This window comes from Cornus florida, unplaced genomic scaffold (genome assembly GCF_030987335.1).
Source record: "Cornus florida cultivar Cherokee Brave unplaced genomic scaffold, ASM3098733v1 CherokeeBrave_3.0.0_Hap2_Chr07, whole genome shotgun sequence".
Classification (NCBI taxonomy): Eukaryota; Viridiplantae; Streptophyta; class Magnoliopsida; order Cornales; family Cornaceae; genus Cornus; species Cornus florida.
In genome coordinates, this window is record NW_026775577.1 from 82,258,624 (window position 1) to 82,280,521 (window position 21,898).

At 33.2% G+C, this 21,898-nt stretch overlaps 1 long non-coding RNA gene across 2 annotated transcripts; it reads left to right on the plus strand.

Annotated features, from left to right (window-relative positions):
- The first annotated feature begins 8,896 nt into the window (after positions 1 to 8,896).
- On the plus strand, positions 8,897 to 13,583 carry LOC132267345 (uncharacterized). Of its 2 annotated transcripts, XR_009468982.1 has the most exons (4): positions 8,897 to 9,298; positions 10,073 to 10,143; positions 10,836 to 10,929; positions 13,344 to 13,583. It is a non-coding gene; the product is annotated as an uncharacterized LOC132267345 (long non-coding RNA). The 2 variants fall into 2 exon arrangements; XR_009468983.1 differs by lacking the exon at positions 10,073 to 10,143.
- Positions 13,584 to 21,898: the final 8,315 nt, after the last annotated feature.

Genomic DNA, 21,898 nt, shown 5'->3' on the forward strand with positions numbered 1-21,898 from the left:
CATATTTTGAATGCCATGGGTGTATGGTACTTTTGGAGCTTTACTAGCTTTCTTGATATGTAATAACATTCAAATATTTGCTTTTGACATTTTAAGTATGTATGTAAAGGGGCCAAGGGCCAAGCATGTCTATTTTTGTACTTAGACACTTTTTGTATCAAAGTTTTGCTTCAAATATCTCTTAATCAAATTTTGAGGTTTGACATATGAAAATCTTGTAAATGGAGTGTATAAGGCCATGGGCCATTGTTTTATATTCATTTACTCATATCAAACTTGTTGACATGTTTACATTCTCAAAACTTCATGAAAAATCAGTTCTACACATGCATTTTGAACCAATTCATGAAGGGATTCAAAGTAGAGTTTAGACCTTAGCACCTTAGGCTGTTAGCAGCTTTTTTAGCAGCATTTCATGGTGTTTCGGTCAACCGATGTCAATTGGTTTTGTGTTTGCACAGTAACATCACATTCCAGTAGCCAAAAACACTGTTCAAGAGTCATTCGATCGACCGAACCCTTATTTCGGTCTACCGAAGCAACCACGACCCTTTTCTTCATGATTTCAAGTCTCAGCATCTTCATTTCGGTCGTCCGAAACTTCATTTCGGTCGACCAAAATAGCTTGAACCCGAGCCTTGCCTCTGTTGAGTTTCAACACTGATCATCCGACTTCAACGGGTCATAACTTCTTCGTTTCTAATCCAAATGGGATGATTCTTGAGCCTAAACTCAAGGATTTTGAGTCTAATTTCCAATGGTACTAATACCATTCTCAAATTACAAACACAGTGGGAGTTATGTGTGTTTTAGTGAAGCAGTGTCAGTTTTCACTTCAACCGGGACTGGGCATTTTGTGGGATTCTTAGCCAAAGTCTATGGAACCTCTTGGAATGCTTCAAAATGATTAGATTAGGTTGTATTAACCTTGTTTGAATTGTTTAGAGTCAAGTTTCTCCTTTTAATAGTGAAATGACCTTTTTACCCCTTGGGTAACAAATTTTGTCATTTTTGACCTTTGTTTCCAATTTTGTCCTCTTTAAGTTCCGTGACCTCATTAAGGGTCACATTTGTGCCTTAGGAGTGACTCCTATCTCTAAAGACCTTGGTTTAACTTTAACTTCCGCATTTCGGATCCGTTATTGGATCACTTTCAGTTCATCACTAACGCACCGGGTTGAAAAAACTTGGGCCGTCACAATATATATATATATATATATATATATATATATATATATATATATAATATTCATGGCTTGTGATTAAACAACAAATTGAAGAATCACAAAGCTTTTAAGCCAATCAATGTAATCATTAGATTATTGTGTACGAACAACATCATAAACTTATATACATTAGATTGAAAAGCTCATTGTTTCAAAATAATCATTACTTTATATATATATATATATATATATATATATTACTGTGTATGAATAGCCCATCACATGGGCATGTTAATATGTTTTAACAAAAGCCTCATAATTTATTAAAATATAATAACAGTATGTTACCAACGATTTTTCTAGGAAGTCACATCATCCCATTACAAGCCATAATGGCATATACAAATAATCAGTCTGGGCCATTTAATACCAACACATCGATTTATTCATGCTATCAAAATTAATTCCATAATCATAAATAGCATTAATAAAACATAGACATCTATCAACAAATCAAAAAATCAAATAATCACTATGATTTAATGAAAATTACATGGGTTGCTCTGATACCAATTGGAGGCACAACGGAAGTATTTAATAAATTTTTTGGATCATATCCATGTGATTTTTCATCAAATCAAGAAATACTGTAAAGAGATCTCATACCTTTGGGCAATTGAATAATCGTCGAATACAATAACACTAATAGATGGCTTTGAACTCTGATGAACACTTTCTCCTTTGGCCTTGAATACCAATGAGTTTTCACCTCTATGACCCCAATGTAGGTTTTTGTGGAACCCTAACCTTCTCTCTCACTTTCTATATTCTGGATAGTGTACGAGAGAATATTTTGTATTGCTGTGTATCACAGAATATATGACCTAAGAGACGGTTATAATATTTGGGGCTAGAGATAAGGATCCAAGAGGGCTTCCTTATCCTAGCTTCAATTGAATAGAGATAGAGTCATAACTCTATCATATACAATTAATAACAATAACCACCATAATAGTATTGTAATTGCACTCTAAGATTTAGAAATTTTGACAAGGCCCTGTCTACTAAATAATTACATATAAGCCCCTCCACTACCGAATATCCATAAGTAGTCCCAAGAAAATATATACCGTCCCACCTAAGGCTTACTTATATTTTATATTCCTTAAGTAACCAATTTAATCCTTATGATCATTGAATTAAATACTTTTATAAAAGGATTTTTTTAAATAAATATTTTTATAAATAAATAATAGAAAAATAATTTAGTAAAATTTTACTAAAATGCCCTGGCTAGGTTCCAGTGATCAAACTTATTAAATTGCATCAAGGGGATATTCTAACTCTTATAAAGAATGTGGATTCTGTGTTGAGCATTTGTGTACCCAAAGCTCCAACATTAGCCACCCAAGATACCATGGTATTGACCTTAAAAAGATCTCACATATTGGTAAGTCAAAGTGACTAGTACTGAAACTTAAGTTCACTAAATCCCTCCGAATTTAGAGCCTATGAATTTAGTAGATAAGAAACTCACCAAAATAATGATAGTACATTGTATGGTGTGATTTTATGTTGATCTAGTTCAGTGTACTCCAAGCACATTAACACAATGCCTTAGAGTCAACTATCCCAATAGTCGAGACAAACCACTCTATCTTATAGAGGTCAAGTGTGTTACAGCCTTACAGATAAAAATGCCCAACTTTTATCACTTACTGCAAATAATGCCAAGGTGCAAGAAACCGAAGAGCCTAAATCTCATGCGTGTAAATCTCATTTACACAATTAAGTCACCTATAATGCAACTTGAGGACTATAATACATCTCATGTAAATATATGTAAAGCCCAATGCATGAATATCACATTTATTAATAAAATATTGAATAAATAATAAATAATTGGCTTGTAGGGCATATGATGTAATGACCCGGTCATTTTCCTTCCTTTTTTTTCAGTAATTTCTTTTTTCGTCTTTTTCCCTATTTTGTCATTTTCTCATTTTTCATTTTTACTTGCATAGCCTCACTTTTTGTGCTCGGATTTGATTCTAACTTTGTATACATCCATGATATTTAATTTCCATGATATCTACATTTTTACTTTCGTAGAAAAGCATACTAAGTGTTTACTTTTCTTGTAAAGGGTATGGATGCATAACTTCTTGGTAATATTCTTGACTTTTGAGGTTTTAGTGTAATTATGCAACGTAATTATTTTTCGTCTTGGGGACCATTTTGTAATTTAATTTGGAAGATATTTTCAAAAAGGACCTTTTTACAATTTTCGAAAAATGTGACAAGTGTCACACTCTCATGGTGCCACTTGTTGATCTTGTGGTGGAACCACTTGAAAACTCAATCTCTTGGCACATAGAGGGTGGAGATTCACCCATTTGTTGGCCTAGGATTGGAGCACTTGTTGGCATGGATGGTTGACAAGTGTAGGCATAATATATAGTCTTGGGAGTTTACTTAGGATGGTGACAAGTGTATGCACCATACTTGGTCTTGCATGTGTGTGTATGTGAGGTAGTGCAAGAGCACCTAGTGAGTGAAGGATCCCATCACATTTAGCTTAGGGTTTACAATTTTATTTCACTTGATCTCTTTCCTCTCAAGCCCTAACTTAGCCACCATTAGAGCAAAGCTTGATTCAAGGCTTTTGACTTCACTTTTGGCCTCCTTCCAATCACCCTAGACCTTTGAGCTTATAATACTTTTGCTTCCTCTCACTCTCCTCTACAAAACCCTTGTTTAGTTTTCCATTTTTAAGCTTGGTTACCTTGAATTATAGAGATACAATTCTCTATTGAGGTAGGGGGTGTTCTAGTTTATTATCTAAGTGAATTAATTGCTTTTAAAGTGATATATAAGTTGTATGCATGTCTTATACCAATTTGAGAAATTAATGGTTAATTGTAACATGCATATAACTCACATTAGACTTGATATATGGCATAGCCATGACTTGAACCTTGATATATATTAATTTGGCATGATTTAAATGAGCTTTCAAATCTAGAGATTTAAGTAAATTAAATTGATTTTAATTCTACTTATTTGTATTATGCTTGTATTCCATTTTGGACTTGATTTATGGCATGGCCATAACTTACTCCTTGTTATATATTTAATTAGAACCATTTGAACAACTCTTGAAATCTTAAGAAATTAACTAGTTAGTTTACTTAATTTCTATTTTATTGATCTAATGGTTTAATCATGTAATTCAGAGCTTTATTGTGTTTTTATCACATATCATGAATTGTTGCTTAACTTGTTGATTTTGGAAACTTGGGATATCATCAAGAACTTGACTTGGCTAGGACTTGGTTCTAGTATGGGAGATAGAGAGCTCCCTACACTATAGTGCGCACTAGGGGAAGGTACCCATGGGTTAATAGCCCTAAAATGATCTCAAGAGTATGGTTTTAGTCTGGGTGATATCCAAGTATCCACTTTGGTTTGATTTCACTCTTTAAATTCTAAGTTGATAACTTTGTGAAATCGCATCTCATTGTGCTATGTTGAAAGTTCCAATGTCATTTTAATAGTATGGATTAAATTATATTGAATTGCAAACTTTGTAGTAAGTTAGACTTATACATGCTCATTCCCTACGAGTAAACTTATTTACTCACCCCAAAGTTACCGGGTTATTTTTTAGGTAAAGAAGCATTATTGTGGGATGCACAACACTCTTAGACTTGCTAGATTTCTTGGAGTATTTTTTGTGATATTGAATATGCATTTGTTAGCATATCATACTCCTTTTTGGTTTATTGTATCAAGACATGTACATATTGTTCAAGCTATGTAATGTACACTCAAGTGCACCTTTTGTTACCTTATGGAGGTGTATGTAATGAGGCCAAGGGCCAAAGACATTTTATATGACATATATGTTTTATATCTTCATGGTTGCTTATGGAATATATGGGATTTCATGCATTGAATGGTCATATTTTGCATATGACATGACATGAGGCGTAGGCCATTGTAGCGCGTTTACTTTATCATTTTACATATGCGTGCATGATTACATCTCTCAAAATACATAGATTTCAACTTTTAAACTATTTTTGGAGGATTTATGAGATTTTCATACAAATTTCATGCAAGAGAGCATGTTCCAAGTTTCTTTTTGATTTAGCATGTTATGGATGTCCGTATAAGGCTAAAAGATGTATTGAAACTTATCCGGATCATTTGCATTACATATGGGACCTTAGGAACGGACTGAGCACCTCTCCCATGCTCTGTAGCAGCTTTTTCTATTGCAGTAGGGTGCATCAGCCGGCTGATAACAGATATCGGCCGGTTGACACATATCGAGTTTGCATTCATTACAACAAATTTGGTCTTTGGCGATAAAAACTATAGCGACAAGATGAATTTGTCGCAATAAAATGACCTTTTGTGACAAAAAGTAACTTTGTCGCCTTAAGCTAACTTTACTCGACAAAAACCAAATTTCTCATAAAAAGTTATCGCAATATCCACCCAGGAATTTCCTTACGCCCTGCTATATGGCTGGAAAGGGTATGGCGACAAAATTGATTTTTGTGACAAATATATTGTCATAACTAATTACAATATTGTGACAAATATAGCTTTGTCACGATTAACTAGCTTTTAGTGACAAATATAGCTTTGTCACAATTAGTGGCATTTTAATGACAAAAATTGTTGTCACTACAAACAACCTTCTAGTGACAAATGATGCATTGTCACAAAAGGTGGAGTTATTGTGACAAATATAGCTTTGTCACAATTTATGGCATTTTAACGACAAAAATTGTTGTCGTTACAAACAACCTTCTAGTGACAAATGGTACATTGTCGCAAAAGGTAGGGTTATTGTGACAAATATAGCTTTGTCACAATTTATGGCATTTTAACGACAAAAATTGTTGTTGCTACAAACAACCTTCTAGTGACAAATGGTGCATTGTCGCAAAAAGTTGAGTTATTGTGACAAATATAGCTTTGTCACAATTGGTGGCATTTTAACGACAAAAATTATTGTCGCTACAAACAACCTTCTAGTGACAAATGATGCATTATCGCAAAAGGATAAGTTATTGTGACAAATATAGCTTTGTCACAATTGGTGGCATTTTAACAACAAAAATTGTTGTCGCTACAAACAACCTTCTAGTGACAAATGATGCATTGTCGCAAAATGTTGAGTTATTGTGACAAATATAGCTTTGTCACAATTGGTGGCATTTTAACGACAAAAATTACTGTCGCTACAAACAACCTTCTAGTGACAAATGATGCATTGTCGCAAAAGGTGGAGTTATTGTGACAAATATTGCTTTGTCACAATTGATGGCATTTTAACAACAAAAATTGTTGTCACTACAAACAACCTTCTAGTGACAAATGATCCATTGTCGCAAAAGGTTGAGTTATTGTGACAAATATAGCTTTGTCACACAATTGGTGGCATTTTAACGACAAAAATTGTTGTCGCTACAAACAACCTTCTAATGACAAATGATACATTGTTGCAAAAGATTGAGTTATTGTGACAAAACTCACTTTGTCACAATTAATAGACTTTTTATGACAAATTATTTGTCACCTATTTCTATCTTTTAGCGACAAAAGATATTTCGTCACAAAAGAATAAATTCTTGTCACAAATTAGCCTTCTGTCACCATTTACTTGTTTGGAAAATAATAAGAAAAATTAAAACTTATCATAAGGTATGTTTAAAATATATAAAAGTGTGTGTATATATATAAATATATGATAAAGTGCAAAAAATTCTCTGAACTATGCTTGAATTTGCAAATAACCCCCTTAAATTATATTTTGTACCTAATACTACCTATTGCCAAAAATGCCCCAATGTTCTAATAATAAGTTAATCATTTTATAAAATGGTAGTTATAAATATATTTTTTAATAATAAATTAATTCTAATAATAAAGTTAAGGGGTAATTTATATAATTCATATTTAAATTTAAATAAGAGAATATATATATATATATATATATATATATATATATATATATATTCAATTTGTTCAAGGTTTGAGGCCCTTTAAGATCAAAGTCGACCGAATCGAACAGTTAAGTTATATATATGTATATGTATCAAATTATACATATAGTATGGAGTAATATAATTCTATAGTGGCTAAATATTGTAAAATGAATTAGAAGTTCTGAATATATTAACACTTTTGAATGTCTTAACTTATAATGTTCTAGAAGTGAATATATTAGCAGTTGTGAATGTGTTGATTAACTTGGTTTATTGTTGTGCATTTGAATTTTAAAATATGCATGAATATTTCTATAATAGGAAAAATAAATAAATAAATAAAAGAGAAACTGTGGAATCGAACTGAACTGAACCTTGTTTCACAGTTTGATTCGGTTTGGTTCCTTTGGTCAAATGGTTTAGTTTGATTCTAAATTTTTTAAAACCGTTAGAAATGGTTTGGTTCCAAAAAACTCTCAAAACGGTCCAAACCGAAACGTATACACCCCTAATTGGATTTGTTTTTAGGAATATCCTAAAAGTAAAATAAATAAATAAATAAATAATAAATAAATAAATAAACATTTCCTTGAGAGAACTGTCTTTAATTGTTCTCTAAATTATTGAGAACTGTTTTTAGAATTACAAACTAAGCAAGCTCTATGGGTCTGCTTGGTTTGTAACTCTGAGAACAGTTTTCTGTTTTCAGAAAATTGAAAACAGAAAATTATACAAAAAATTCTACTTCAGAAAATTTAAAACAGAAAATTGTACAAAAAATTCTGCTCGGTTACGTATTCTGAGAACCGTTTTTTGAAAACTCAGTTATAAAATACTTGTTTTCAAATAATTGCTTTTATAGTTCTCTAAAAACAGTTTTCTGTTTTCTGAATTCTTGAGAATTGTTTTCAAAGTTATAAACCAAACATGTATATCTTTCTTTATATCTCTCGCTGGTCTTTGCAACTGCAAGAATCAAAAGTTCAAAACCCATATCAGCATACGCCGCATATCACTATATCAGATTGTCTCTAGTCTCTGCAACTTCTTTTCTATCACTGATCGCAAGTTGTTCAAGTGAACTATATATGCCAATTTTTTTCTTTCTCATTGAACAAAGCATTGTTGAAAAATCATTATTTAAAAAACAAAACTATTTGTGTCATGGAATTTAATGTCCTAAACTAAAAAAATTATTTTTTACTTTAGATAAATTTTGAATTTTGTTTTTCTTATTTTTCGCATAATGGCCAAAGTTAAAACATAAATTATATATTAATTAAATACATTATATAATTAATAATTAAAAAATTTAAACGTTACGGTCTCTATAAATACATTTATGAGTAATAACTAATAATTAAACTTTTCAAACGTTCTTTCACTACAAGAAAAGTGGGTTTAATGTTAATAAAATTCTCGTAAAAAACTATTTTCAAGGAAGTTTAAAGATTAGCCACTCGTTAATAAATATATTTTTAAGGGAACTTTTTTTTTTTTTTTTTTTTTAATGGTAAAGTAAACACACACATACCTTTTTGCCCACCCCGTAGCTTGAACCCCTTCTTTTTCTTTAAATATGGGAAGGTTATACCATTGGGCCAAAGGTCCTTTGGTATTAAGGGAGTATTTTCCTCCTGTGAATATGAAAATAAAAAAGAAATTAAAAATCCCGCCCATTTATTTTTCACTCCCGCGCGAAGCTCCATTAGTCAGACAAAAGCTAGCCCACATGTACACGCGCGCGCACACACAAAATACACTCACTACCTCTTCATTCCCACAACACCTAGCTCTGAGGAAGAAGAGGAACATCAAGCTGTACTGCCCAATCTGTCCCCAAAGAAATTAGACGGTACATGATCATGAGGAAGAAGACGACATCAAGCATGTAGAATTGGTGAGCTACATCGAAGCTTCTAGCCGAAAGTAGAATCCCTACCCCAACGATTGAATCTTACCCATACTTGGTCTCCAAAAATGACCTAATCCTTTTCTTTCTTCCATTATTTCTGTTAAGGAGGCAAGATCATTTACCCCATCTAGGCTTGAAGTCGGAGAGTGGAGCGATCTCAACCAATTTCGACTCTCTAAACTTGAGGATCCAGATTTACCTTCATTCTTCAGGTAATCTGCAATCCCTCTTTCTCAAACATTTTAAGGGTTTTCTTCAATCCCTATTTCTTAAACATTTTTAGGGCTAACACATGCATATTTTTTTTCTCTGGTTTATTGTCTATTTTATTGGCTGAATTTGCTTTGGTTGTGACTGGATTTGGGTTGGGTTTTTTTTTTTTCATTTCATTATTGATTGGGTTTCGCTTTTATTTGCATTCACGTAATATATATATATATATATATATATATATATATATATATATATATCCTTCTTTGCTTGAATCGGAAATTAATTCGAAGCCTCGGTGTATCGCTCTCTTTGTTGAGCCTTCTCCCTTTTTGTGAGTGTCTAATATTTGCTTCTTAATATATGTGTTGTTACATTGTGGCACTTGATAAAATATATATAATCTTTAGTTATGACAATTATGGATTGTGACAATTTTTGGTTCAACAATTTTGTTTTGGATGGTTGGTACGACAGAAGAATGGTATGCTGATTGTCTATTTTCAGAAATACAGTAGTTTATTTTCTGTATTTTTATGTTTTTCGTAATGTGAAAAATGTATCTTTCTGTTTGTACTGAAACTTATGCATAAGCAACAAGTAACATATCCTGATGTTTAGATGGGGCTTGGGGTTTTACTCGAGTCCTCAGCCTCAGGCTCATAATGCTCATTGGAAACTATGGTGTGCTTTATGATGATTTGTACTGTTTCTAATCCCTGCTTTATGATGATTTTTTGTACTATTCCTAATCCTTCTTTAAATGTATTCACTAGAAAAAAGCTTGATCCGCTAGAGGCTTATATACCTGCTGTTATATTGTCTCAGTTGCAGTTTAAGGATTTAGGTAATGACTATTCCTTTGCTTCACCAGTTTCTTGCTTAATGGACTTCTTAATTTAGGGTTCAGTGCTGAATATGAGATGTTTTATATTATTGTATCATATTATATAGGGAGTATTTTTTTTCATTTATGACTTATGTCAATGCTTCATCATGCGTACGGGGTGCACTCAAATTACTATGTTATAGGAATTTGTATATGAGAATTTAATGATTGATAGTCACGAGGCATAATGCCCTGATTGGACTGCAAATTCATAACCTAAGTAGCCAAAGGAATGTTAACATTACCAAACACTACAAAATATGGAGGATATGGTTGGCAGTGTTAGCATGTCATATTTACTCCTACCATTGTCAGAGGAGAATAATTAGTGAATTAGCTCTTCACTTCCGTAAACAAATTTATATGATCCTTTCCTCCAAATAAACAGCTGCTATTTATCCAAATTTTTTTTTTTTTTTGTGAGTTTTTTTATGTTGAGATGATGCAGAGAAGGAGACTGTCAGTTTTTAACTTGTTTTTGTGTTCCTCACTTAAAAAATCCAATGTTTGCCTTTTTTCCCTTCAATTATTTCATGTAAGTTCCAGTATGTTACATGTGATCTCTATCACATTTTATGCAAGAGATGCAAGTTTATTTGAGATTTCTAGATAACATGAACAATTTGCTTGATCCCTTTGTTCTGTTATAGGGAAAACTCTGGAAGTTGATCAACCATAATATGTTGCCTGCCTGAGTATATTACGTTCTGGCCTGCAGCGTCCCTTCGTGTAAATATTCGTGCAGTAAGTTGATGTTTTCATGAAACTACTCTTTCCATTCTCTCCATTCGTACTTTATGGTAACAAGAGTGAAATTAAATTTTCTAATAGTCACTTGTAACTGATAGAATAGCTCTTTATGATAACTTTGGTGGATTTAAGGTGCATATTTGATCATTCATTTCAGAAAACCACATCATGATATGATACTTCATTTTTGAAGCATTTTGAGGTGCATATTTGACAGTAAGTTGATATTGGTTCTATGTAAATCGACCGAGAGTGGGGGAGAACAGGTTCATTTTTCTCAATTACTTGTTTTAAAAAATCTAAGTTATTGTTTGTTAATTAATAAACACACACGCAAGAAAATTAAAAAGTGCAATGAAATGTATAGACGGAGACACCATAGTTTTTAATATGGAAAACTAGATTGGAAGAAGGCATGGTGACTTCACTGTCTCAAGGAAAAAATATCCATTATCTCTGGAAAAGAGTATAATGAGTTCCACTCACTTTCGAAATGCTTCAAGCTTTTAACTCCAGTATATTTTAAATCACTTGCCATTTATTTACCTCTGACACCTAGTTCTCTCCATGTCCACTGCCTTCAGAATTACCAACGATACCACATTGATTCATACCAATGTAATCACCTTATGATGATCCACTTTTCTATGTGGTTGTCCAAACAAACTTACTATTAAACTTTGGATGATGTCTTTTTATTTGTTGACTGATGAATCCAACATATGATCAATGTCACATAATCTATAACTCAAGTGTGCAAAGAATAACTTAGGGCTTAAACAAAACACTTAGCTCTCAAAAAGCTTAATTTTCTTCCAATTATGCAAAACTTAATTTCAATAATGAAAAGCATGTACATATAGGTTTTGGGTCAATCATGATAGAATTATGCTTAGAAAAATATTAGAATACATCTCCCAAAGTTCCATTGAAAGCCAAGTTACAACAGTGTGTTGAATGAAAACCAGAAAACACCCAATCAAAAAAAGATCAAAAGAATTCCAAAAGAAATAAACAAATAAAAAAGAAAAAAAAAAGAGATGCACATCAAAGCAAAAAAATAAGTAAATGGGTATAAAAGAATGACCTATTTTGTAGATATTCATGAAAACAATTTTAGCCAATTTCTAGATTCTCCCAAATCTCTTTTGCAATTTCTAGACTTCACAGAAGGTTTTAGAATTATTTGAACTACTATAGATTCTCTCAAACAATAGTGGATTTAGTGTATTTTATAGGTATAATTTGAGTACATGTCTCAAGGATAAGACTCACTATCACAAGTACATCAGTTGGAGTCTTTGAGACTATATGTTTTGAATTTATTTAAATGCATCGGAAATAGTTAAATTGTTTTTTACCTACTTTACATGATTTGATGACAACACCAATCAGCTAAGCAGCCATAATATAGCAATTGTGGTCATTCGTTTAGACCAAATATTAGATTTGTCTAGTTCATTTTTTTTTATAATATAAAATTCCAATATTTGTTTAACGCACAGAGTTCATCTTTAAAGAGTTAGAAAAACATATAATTTTAGAGAATACTAATTGTTAAGAAAAAAGAGACAAGTTGAAAGATGAAAACCAAACCAATAAAGAATTATGAATATGGGCATTCAACTCGAACAAAGTAGTAAACATGAACATATCATCAGAATGTTGTTATAAGCATATGAAAAAAAAAAAAAAAAAATCTTCAAAGAAAAAAAAAATGCTATAGGGAATAATAAGGCTAAAAACTCATAAAGATATTGTCTTCATCCAACTAATTGTTTCAACATCCATAAATAATGGAAGGAAATTCATAGAGTATATTCCTGATTCAAAGAAATGATCACCCAATGGTTGAATGGAAAAATAGTGGAACGCCTGATTGTTTTCCAATGTGAACCTCACTAAGCTTTCTGTCAGTGCATGAATGATTTGGAATTTTTATGGTCTTAGAGATGGTTTCTAGAAGAAATTAGAGTTGTTGAATTTGTACATAGTAGCTGATTGTAATAGTGAGTGCTGACATTGAGTTAGTGGGCTTACGGTGCAGGAATTTGTTTTTCCACAAGGCATAGGAAGGGAATGATGTTAATTTAAATTCAATTTTGGCTCAACATTGACAATGCAACAAATAGGTCGTTATAATTAAAATGTAGGTGTTTATTTTTCTAAAAAAATTGAATAGGCAATTAAGTGACTTCCTCAAAACATGAGGCTTAAATTAGTACTTAACAAAGCTTACTTTTTATGCATCTCATTAATTACAGGTTGTAAAAATTCTATTTTCTTGTAGTGTATTCTCACCAGGATATCAAGTTCTCTAAAATAATCTTTAAAATTTTATTTCAGTCTTCAAATTCTAATCTCATTCATTCTTATTCTTATTTATTTATTTATTTATTTTTTTGCAGGTTTCACATTGATTGCAATATAGCTCCCCTTTTGGATTCAAATTTCTTTTGAGATTTTGATATGTCTATGCGATTAGCATTGATTAATATTGGATTTATAACATAAAATTTTGATATGTGCTTGAATTATCGTTTTAGATAATTTGCACATTTTAATATCTAAATTCTTAATGGAATATGTGTTTTATCTTCTATGTTTGATTATCAAATATATTTATTTTGAGTGATATGCTTGGATCTTGGTTTAGATTGTCTAGTTTATTAATATTTTAATTTACAGATTCCAAATTTCAAATAGGTGAAAACAAAATTATATTATTGTATTAGTGACAGATGTATTATTTTGTCATAATATTTAACTCTTATAGTGACAACATATTTGTCACAACATGATAGATATATTGTAACAAAATATATCTTTTGCCACAATAAAACAACATTTATAGTGACAAAATATTGTCGCTACATGGTATATATATTGCGATATTTATTGTCACAATATTTAACCTTATAGTGACAATGTATTTGTCACAACATAATATATATATTGCGGCAAATAGTTTTGTCACAATAAAATATCTTATAGCGACAACTAATTTTGTCACAACATGTCCCTATATATTGTGACGAAATTTTTTGTCACAATAAAATTAGTTATATCGACAACAATTTTGTCGCAACATGTCCCTATATATTGTGATGAAATTTTTGTCACAATAAAAGTAGCTTATACTGACAATAATTTTGTCGCAACATGTTATATATATTGTGACAAAAACTTTTGTCACAATAAAGTAACTTATAGTGACAATATTTTTGTCACAACATATGATGTATTTTGTGACAAAGTTTTGTCACAATAAAATAGTTTATAGCGACAATTTTTGTCACAAAAGATTATACATATAGTGACAAAAATTACTCTCGTCACAAAATGGTAATAAATAGCGATAAATTTCATAGGTTTGGAGGTTTTAAGGTGATAATTTTTGAATATTTTACGACAAATATTTTGTTGCAATTTTTATTCATTTTGTGACAAAAAATATTTTGTCACAATATATCTCACCTCTAGCGACAAATCAACATTTTTCACAAAAAATATATTGTGACTGGCTTCTAGCAACAAACCGGTGACAAATTTTTTTTTGTCGTGATAATCTTATCGCGACAAAATATGAACTTTTAGTGACAAATTCGTTTGTCGCCAAAGACCAAATTTGTTGTAGTGATCTAGTAACCTTTTTGGGAAAACTAGCATTTCGGTTGGCTGAAGATTGAGGTTTGGTTGGCTGACAATGGGGTTTCGGTCGGCTGGTCCTTGCTGTCGGTTGGCTGATCCTCCTTGGAGCCTTCAACTTCCAATTTTTCTTGGACAACATTCATTTACCAACTTCAGAGGGTCATATCTCACTCATTTTAAATCCAAATCAGGTCATTCTTGAGTTTAAGTTCAAGATCTTGAAGTTAGATTTCTAATGGCACCAACAAGACACAAAAACTCCAACCATAGGAAGAGTAATTACAGTTTCAGTGAGATAGGGTCACGGTAGCTCTAAATTGGAGAATGCCATTTATCTTAAATTCATATCTTTTCCGTCCGGGCTCCTAATCAAGTGATTCTTGAATCCATTTTCATTTATTTTTCGTTGTCCTTCTAATGGTATGCTTGGTAGCATCCATTTCCCCTATAAAATGACCATTTTGCCACTAGGCTCATACTCGTTCGTTTTTGAAATATTGTTTTCCGCATTTATTTTCTTTGGGTTTTGTGACCTCAGTGAGGGTCATATTGGTGCCTTGGAGGTGTGTTGTATCTCTAAAGACCGTTGTTTTTCCTTTTACTTCCGCATTATGGGTTCATTATCGGACCTACGTTCGGTTTATCATAGGATGCACTAGCCTAAAAACTAGGGCTGTCACAGGTGGTATCAGAGTTCCAAGGTTCGAAAACCTTAGGACGACGGGTTTGGGTGCATATCATGCTTTTGTTGGTGTACTTTGATTTATTTATATGCCTTTGATAACATGTTTTAGCATTATGACATGTTTACGCGTTCTTGTTAACACGCACGGTATTATGACATGTCTCTGTGCTTATATGCTTATGTGTTCAGAAAGCATCTTTGTTCGTATGCTTAACTATTTAAAGAGCTTTCTTTTGCTACTTTAGCATAACCGTATGTTACATACCTTGTCTTGCTTTATGTTTCATGCTTTCATAGTATGAGTTGCATTCGGTCATTATAGTTTGTGCTATTGTTAACTTCTTTTTTTGCATACGTTTAGTATCATGGTTGTCACGCGTGGAGAGTCTTCATGTCAGGGCGTTGAGAAGTAAGTTGATGACACCAAGTTTACGAGGGGTCCGGGAAGGCCCAGGATTCCGGTTCGTGGCATGGGTCCTAATCCACCACGAGCTTCAACGTATGAGGAACAGATCGCACAGGGAGTGGCTCTGGGAATGTCAGAGTTTATTCAGCAGATGTTTTGTTAGCATATTATAAGGATGCAGATTTTGGTACCGGTACCGGCACCAGCACCGGCACCAGTTGCTAATGAGGCATTGGATTACTTCATGAAGTTACAGAGGGTTAAAATCTACTAATTTGTTGGAAGTATGGATTCGCTTGCTTCAAAGGCATGGTTTGACTCATGGTACACAAGCTCGATAACATGGCAGTGCCTACAGATCAATTGAGAATCTCCTTGACAACCTCTATGTTCATGGGAGATACCAATATTTGGTGGAGGTCTATGACCAATATTCACAATGTGGAAGTAATGACTTGGGAGGAGTTCAGGACTTTGTTCTTCGACCGCTTCTTTCTGAGGGCTATGAGGCAAGATATGAGAGTGCAATTCACAGGTCTTTATCAGGGCATGATGAGTGTCATTGAGTATGAGACACACTTCACTTCTCTTTCCCGTTATGCACCAGAGATGGTATCTACCGATGAGCTCAGGGCAAGGAAGTATCAGGATGGGTTACATCTTAATATTAGGCCACAAATTTCAGTGTAGGATTTGAGGAACTATAGAGAGGTGGTCCAGGGGGCTATGATGGTTGAATCCTAAAGTGAATCTCAAAACAATCACAAAATTAGGATGATGTAGACCACAAGTGCAAGCAAGATATCAATCTTTCAAAAAATTTATTCCTAAATGGCATCCACAAGGCATACAAGGAGTATTGGACTCTTAAGTCAAGCAATTTTTAAATTTTAAGCAATATAGTCCCCAAAAGATCAAAATCATAGCTAACGTGGATCTCCAATCTCAATCATACATTTAAAACTTAACTTTAAGTAGAATGCAACAAAGACACCTCACCCCCAAACTTAAACCGCACATTGTCCTCAATGTGCAATAAGAACAATGGAAAAGATGGAAAGAGTATACCATGTTGGCAAAGATATGAAGCCCAGTAATGATCCATTGGGAAAAAAGGAGCACCCCCAAACTTAGAATCAATAACCTATTTGAATAATCACACTAACAAACTCATATCAAATATCAAATGGGATAAGATAAGTAAATCAAGCATTCTAAGGCAATATCGCACAAGATGTAAGAGATAAGAGAACAAGCCTTACACCAAGCATGGAAGCATGAATACACACAAGGGCACAATGGTAAAAAGTTTTTATGTTTTTTTTTTTTTTCTTCTATGAAAGTATGTACAATGAAACAAAAAGTAAGAAAAATAAGAAATAAGAATGAACATGAACATGTATGATACAAGAGATAAGACACAATATGTCATGTGGGTGCTAAGTTTAACGTCTCTAGTAAGACGGAATGCTACTTTGAAAAATTGTTTTTTTGGTGTTTTTTTTTTTTTTTTAAACATAACATGCATGTACACAAATAAAAATAAAAGATTTGTAAATAAAAATGCAAGAAGTAAAAATGCAAGAAAATAAAGAATGCAAAGAAATAATTTTTTTTTTTTTAACCACAAAAGTAACTAAATAAAATAAAAGAAAATGACAAAAGTAAAGAAAATGAAAAATAAAATAAAAGAAAAATAGAAAAAAGAAAAAGTCAAAAAGTCAAAGGAGCAAAGTTGTGATCGATCTTGACTTGGATCAATCATACCATGATCGATCTCTATGCTCGCACGATAGGACAGAGGCATGAAATTTGCAGAGCTTCGAAATTTTTTCAAAGTATGGAACTGAGATCGATCACAGGGACAATCGGATCGATCGAAGTACACTTGGAACGATCGAACAGAAAGTTCGCACGTTGGACAGAGACCTGAAATCTGCAGAGAATTGACTGCAGAACGGTTTAATCGATCGAAGGTACACTTGTGATCGATCGAACTAGCACCAAATGGCTAATTTTGAGCTGAAAGTGCATAAAATCCTATGCTAAGCCCCAATGATGGTAATAAGAATAGAGATTGAAAAATGAATGGAAGAATGTATATAAGAACAAAAAAAAAAAAAAAAAAATGAGGGAGGAATAGGGTAAAACCCTGTGCAAAACAAGTGTTTATGCCTAACACGCATGAAATCTTTAATGAAGCTCAATGGAACATATCTAAACGCTGCAAGGAGTGAAAGATAAAAAAAGAAATGGGAAAAGAATAGAGTTGAAAACTCTACGAATAATAGTGTTTAACGTCTCTAACAAAACGTTGGGTCGACTCACTAGTTGAACGAATTAAAAACCGGATATGAAACATCCTTATTGACCCTCTTTTCCATTTTCTCACTTAATGCCTCACTTACAACAATGAAATCATCCTCCAAAAGAATGACTTGAAAAGAAATGAAAGAGATAATTTCGTTACTTTCATCCATGGTCTTAAAAACAAAATCAATGATGACCGGCCTTGCACTTGGCAAGGCAAAGTCTTTTAAAGACTCAATTGGGTTAATAGGTGTAATGACCCAGACTTTTTCCTCCTTTTTCATTTTTGATGATTTTCTTTTTTTTCGTCTTTTACTCGTTTATCGTTTTTCCTCGCTTAACCTCACTTCGGGTGTTCGGATTTGATTCCGATTTTGCATGCATTCATGATACTTGATTTTCATGACATTAGTATTTTCACTTTTGTTGAAAAGCATGCTAGTTGCTTTTATTTTTCATAAAGGGCATGAATGCTTACTTTAGTGTAATTATACATAACTTTTGAGATTTTAGTGTAATTATGCAAAATTATTATTTTTCGTTTGAGGGACCTTTTTGCAATTTATTTTAGAAGATATTTTGAAAAAGGACCATTTTGTAATTTTTGGAAAGTGTGACAAGTGTCACACTCTCATGGAGCCATTTGTTGGCATTTAGGTAAAGAGACTTGGCACCATGATCTTTTGACATTTGGTGGGTGGAGATTCATCCATGTGTTGGCCTTAGATTGGTGCACATGTAACCATTGGATTGTTGACAAGTGTAAGCTTAGGATTAAGTCTTGGAAGAGGCATTGGATTGTTGACAAGTGTAAGCTTAGGATTAAGTCTTGGAAGAGGCATTGGATTGTTGACAAGTGTAAGCTTAGGATTAAGTCTTGGAAGAGGCATTGGATTAGTGACAAGTGTAAGGCCATGATCTAGTCTTGCATTGTGTGTGTGTGAGAGGTAGTGTAAGAGCACATAGTGAGTGGAGGATCTCTAGCCCTTCCACTCACCATTTTTCACTTATACTCTTCATTTTCCTTAGTTCTTTAAAGATCTAACCTAGCCACCATTGGAGAAAAGCTTGGTTAATAGCTTTCTTCTTCAATTTTGGTGCCCTTCCATTCATCTTAGACTAAGAACCTTAACTAGTTAAAGTTTCCTCTCATTCTCCTCTTCATTAACCCTAAGCTTGTTTTCCATTTAGTGCTTGGTTGCTAGGATTATAGAGATACAATTCTCTATTGAGGTAGGGGTGGTAGTATGTTTATTTTCTAAGTGTTTTGAAATCCTTTGGGGTTTAATATATATTGTATACATGCTTTTAGAATTGTAGTATTGCATACTATAGGAAATCCTATGATTGACTTAGGATTTCATTGATCAAGCATGTATGTTGTGTATATATCTTGAGTAGGATTGTTGAAGTTGTATAGAATTCTTAATGATTTGAGTTACTATGCTATTGTGATGGAAATCCTACATTCTAGTGTATTACTATTGATAATCATGGTTGTTTTAGAAGCTATTTGCTAAAATACAAACATTTAGTATATATGGTTTATTGTTGAGGCATGCTTAAATTGATAAGTTAATGATATTGTTTTGTGCATAATATCATGTTAAGAACTTGTCATCTATTATGTCATTCTAGACTTGGAACCTAAGACATAGTTTGTATGGTTTCAAAGTACTTGTGCATGGAAGGTGGTTGATATGCCTTGTTATCTATATATAAGTTTTGAACTTGATATATATACTTTGGATTCTCTTGGGACATGGTTACTAGTAACATGGCTAGAGTTTGGCTCTAGTGCGGGAGGTATGAGTTCTCCCCAATCGAGATAGTGCACACTTAGGGTGGTCTTCCCTGCGGGTTAATGCCCGGAATAACCGTTGAGGTCTCGGCAGAATTCCGAGCTTAGGTGTCCAAGGATTTTACTTTTTTTTTTATTTCACATTCATTTCCAAGTTGACAATCAATGCTATTTGTAACTTGTAAATTTTGTTATATGCGGTTTGATGTTGCTAAGTACATCCATTTTGATATTGTGTTGCTAATAAATGTTTAAGTTAGCTTAAGATGATCCCTTAGAACACCTTGAACATAGACGTTAAGTGGAATGCTCCCTTGTATTCGTCTATATTAATCTTGCAATGATATTGAAACTTTAGGGTATACGCATATGCTTCTCCTACGAGTAACTTGATTACTCACCCTAGTGGTTTGGGTTATTTTTTAGGTAAAGAGATCATGTTCTTGGATGCTCATCATCCTTAGAAGATTTTGAGTTATTTGAAGCATTTTTGTATATTGACATGCACTTGTTTAGCATGCCTTCCTTTTTGGATGTTAATTTTGTATACCATGGATGTATGGTATTGTAAAAGCTAAAATGGCTTCCTTGATGTGTAATGTATATCTAAGAACACTTGAAGATGTCTATTTTGTAAGCATAACATGAGGCCAAGTGCCATATACATTTATATCACATGTATGCTAGTTTAATCCCATAGTTGTCTTATGAAATGATGAGAATTCGAGGTTTGACAGGTTGTATTTTGTATATGACATGTTATGTGATCATGAGTTATTGGAACACATGCATTTTCTCATTTTACATATGTTTGCATGTTCACTTTGGCACACAACACCATTCTTGAAGAAATGAACACTTAGAGTAGCATTCATTTACATATTTTTGCTAAATGAGACCTCAAGGGCATTTTTGGTATTTCACTTGAAAAATAAATGTTGGTCTTGACATGGTTGACCAGAAAACATGATTTTAAGGGGGGTTACTTCACAACTTTTTTCCAAAAAAGTCCCAGAAAGTCCTCAAAATGGCATTTCAAGGTCGCATTTCAAGTGCAGCTACAGGAGTTCGAGCGCTCTAAATGGGAGTTTGAGTGCACGAAGTTTGGGCAGAAAGTTTTGGCCTCGGGTAGGTATTGTTTGAGCGCTCGAAGTCCTAAGTTCAAGCGCTCGAAGTACTGTTCATAGAGTGTTTTTGTGTTTTGGTTCAGCACTGCACCTCCAACTTCATATTGTCCTATCTTCCTCGTTTTAACTCCAAATTGGTCCGTTCTTGAGTCTAAATTGACCACATCGAAATAAGATTTCCAATGGTACCAATTAGAGTTTCAGATTCCTTTGCTAACTCAAGTTATTCAAGTTTTAGTGGAGGGGTGTCAGTTTTTGGCTCGAACCGGGATAGGGTTTTTCTTCCTTCGACTTTAAGATTTGATATCTTTGCCGTTCGGACTCCGAATCAAGTGATTCTTGAGTCTAAATTCATTATTTTTTCGTTGTCTTTCCAACGGTGTGCTTGGTAGTACTCACTTTTAGGATGGAAATGACCATTTTACCCTTGGGTTCCTTTTGTCCATTTTTAAGATCTTATTTCCACATTTGTTTTCTTTGGGTTCCATGATCTCATTAAGGGTCTCTTTGGTGTCCTAGAAACATGTTGTGTCCCTAGGGATGTCGTTTCATCTTTTGCTTCCGTAATTCGGATCCGTTATCGGGTTATCTTTCGGTTCATCGCTGACGCACCGGGTTGAAAAACCTTGGGCCGTCACAATAGGAAACACACTCTCTTCATCCTTTTTCTTTTCCTAAAAAATCACCATCTCCTCACCATACAAGTTAGCTAAGGATTCCATTAGAGAGTTCACTTCATTTTTGGAGCTTTCAAGGTTAAAACCACAATTTTTATACATTTCAAAAAGGCATATCTCAAGAGGGTCTTTGGAGATAATAGAAGGAAGGCCTTCTTCAACAAGTTCCTCCTCCTCTTCTCCTACCTTTATAGTGGTCACCGTCTACTCACTCTCTAAAGTAGCAATGGTCGGAATAAAATCATGATCAAAACTAGGAAAGTCCTCATTAATCATGTTATGTTCTATTGGATTAGCCATTAATTC